The sequence below is a fragment of the Vicugna pacos genome, unplaced genomic scaffold (genome assembly GCF_048564905.1).
Source record: "Vicugna pacos unplaced genomic scaffold, VicPac4 scaffold_19, whole genome shotgun sequence".
NCBI classification, from domain to species: domain Eukaryota; kingdom Metazoa; phylum Chordata; class Mammalia; order Artiodactyla; family Camelidae; genus Vicugna; species Vicugna pacos.
The window spans coordinates 20589377-20592266 of record NW_027328740.1 but is presented as its reverse complement, the minus strand read 5'-3'; the positions used below and the strand labels follow the sequence as shown (position 1 = coordinate 20592266).

The 2890-nt window shown below is 34.9% G+C and overlaps 1 long non-coding RNA gene across 1 annotated transcript; it reads right to left on the bottom strand.

Annotated features, from left to right (window-relative positions):
- Nucleotides 1-1543: 1543 nt before the first annotated feature.
- Nucleotides 1544-2673, bottom strand: LOC140693284 (uncharacterized). The gene is made up of 2 exons (XR_012069007.1): nt 2402-2673; nt 1544-1626 (listed from the first exon to the last, which is right to left on the bottom strand). It is a non-coding gene; the product is annotated as an uncharacterized lncRNA (long non-coding RNA).
- Nucleotides 2674-2890: the final 217 nt, after the last annotated feature.

Below are 2890 nucleotides of genomic sequence, written 5' to 3'. Positions count from 1 at the left end.
AGTTAGACAAGGAAAGGGGGATAGACAGAAAACATCTGGAGGAGGTGGTTTTTGTGCTGGGACTGGGAAAATCTTAGTAGGTAAAAGGAGTACATCCTAACTCCAAGGATTAGCTGGAGCAAAAGTTGTGAGTTTGGAGCTAACTCTCTTGACAAGTATTTCAATCGATGTATCTCCAGAAATAGTGAAACATAAAGAAATGCTAAGGTAGTCAGATGCCAGATCTATAAAGGAATGACTAAATTATGTTTAATTTGTGTGCTTAGAGTTGGAAAGGCATTAACTGCCACCCTGAGGATGTAAGCTTGCCTTTGGCTGGAACATAAAAGCAACATAAATTATTGACTATAAAATAGAGCATAGATTCTTCAGGACAGGAAAAAAAGCATCAATTGGAATGCTTTGAGAACAGCACAAAGAAGACCATAGATAAAATTACTTCTTAAATTCTACCACATTCTGATTGTGCCATCCGAGACTACATCATGTGACCTTTATGATTCCAAGAATCACATAAAAGAGACCATGATCCCTGGGCCGGTTCCTGCATTTATCATCCGTTCCATACTATCCTGACTTAACACTTTTAATACTTTCCAGGATGAACCAGAAATCACTTAGTACTTTTACCTCTCTCCATGTTATATTCTTTTTCCAAATTCTTCCATTTTCTATTCTTCCTTCCAAGAAATTATTTAAAATTATACCCATATTGTTCCATCAAATGATCATATCAATCAAATATCTCTTTTTTTCTTTAAATGTTATCTTAGTCTCCAGTATAACTCTTTACTCTATTTTAAAAAAAATAAGGAAAATACAGGTACACATCTATGTTTGTTGTTCAAATAAGAAAATTGCAGATATTTGTCGACATATGCCAAATCAATATTAATCTTTGTTATCCTGCATAATCTGGTAGTCCTCTGTTAGATCAGTTGTAATTAGCATGACATTCATAAACTGAGGTTGGCTGATAAGTTGGCCTTGAAAGAGAGGTAGCTGATGTATCAGCTATCACTGGCACTGGAAACCGTGGGGTACTCCCAGTTGAAGTTTAGGAAAAGACCTTCATTGGCAGATATGTTGTGATATCTTTTTGGAAAAGTAGAAGGCTCCACCATTAGTCCAAAATAATTGCTCTGTATGGGAGACAAGATGCTTTACTGAGAACTAGAAGTTGTAGTTGTAATGAAGTTCACACCACAGCCATTTGCTTCATTGTAGCTGCTTTGAGAGTGCCCGTGGACAGTGGTCAACTGATTTAAAATAGCACGTTGATCCACTGCAATATTGTTCTGGTGGTCTAAATGACATTGATGATGGAGGAGAAAAATCACCTCTGATCAGGTTAGTTGTATCACCAAGTACGTGGCTAGTAGACGGCTTTCTTATTAGAGGCATGTTTAAATTTGCAGAAAGTAAAAATGAACTTTCTACACTAGTGTCAGCCACAAAACCAGAATTATGGTTATGCACATTACCCTCTGCTTTAAAGTGCTTCTTTTTGAAATCTTAAGCCAATGAAAATACCAGAGAGCCATTTTTATTCACAACTCTTCTTTTTATTCTCACTAAAACCTGGGGACAACCTCGTTTAAGATTTCGATTATGGCAGAACTGTAGCTAAAACCAAAGGAGAAAAATTTTAGTAATATTTTAAAACAAAACACAAGACTATATTAAGCCTAACCTATAAAATCTCAGATTTCACGTTTACTATGCAATGATATTATCATAAAAATGTGTACAATGCTGACTATATTTTGAAATTCCATATTTGGAATATACACATTTAAATAGAATAGTCATCAAATTTAAGAAGTTAGCATTTGCAGCAACGGTGAAAGCAAGTTTTTAAAAAAAGGCTTTAATACCTTCATTTAGATTTCTTTTAAGATTCATAGTTGCTAGGAACGTTTTGCATAATCTTGAATAGTTAAGGCACTGTCTTCATTTTTAGAAAAAATAAAGAATTTCAGCCTTTGTAGTTTTATAGAATTTCAAAATCTTGCTTTACATTTATATTACCATATTTTGATATACAAAATAAAATTTTATATATACGTTACCAAGTCATAACTACAATTACTGAATTCCTTGCTTAAAACAGAGACTTCTTTCTCTTCTGCCAGAAAGTCAGCTAGACAAGATTTTTGCAAATTCTGCCGCAATTTACTAAACCCATAAATGTTAAGCTGTCTAAGTAAACTTTTCATACTCCCAGTTTCAAATAATCTGAAAGGGGCCTATCGTTCCAACACTTCCTTCTTAAAGACAGCTTCACCAATCACTATGGAAGATCCAGTATAACCCCACCAGATGGATTTAAATTGGTCACTCCCAGCCATTTTCAAGAGTTTTCCTGGAAATGTCAGAGAACGAAAATCATTATCTACACCTGATTCTGAGACACAATGTATGTAACATGGTCTTTTTATCAAGGATTCTTCAGACAAAGTCTGAAAAGCATTTTCTTCAAACATAGACTTCAAGACAAGTCCCCAGAGATTGTTTGATCACACAATAGAGATCTACCAGAGTTTCCTGAACCAGTTGGTCCGTCTTTATGAGACACATCTTGAATTTCTGAAGAAACAGGTGTCATCTCAAATAACTTTTTCTACTGCTACTTTTCTAATCTGCATGTTTTTGAGCACTGCAGCTACAAATGCTGTTCTGGCAGGCCTGCACAGATAAACTGCTAGGCCATCACAATGGTTCTCAACTTGAGAAGATGCGACATCACAAAACGACTGGTCTCCTAGCAACTCAAGTGTAACATTAAGCCAGTGTTTATTTCTCATTCATCCAGTTAAAATGAAACATATAGGATACTTATTTTTATAGTGTGATCTGCAAATATTATCCCCACAAAATCTTTTTAAAT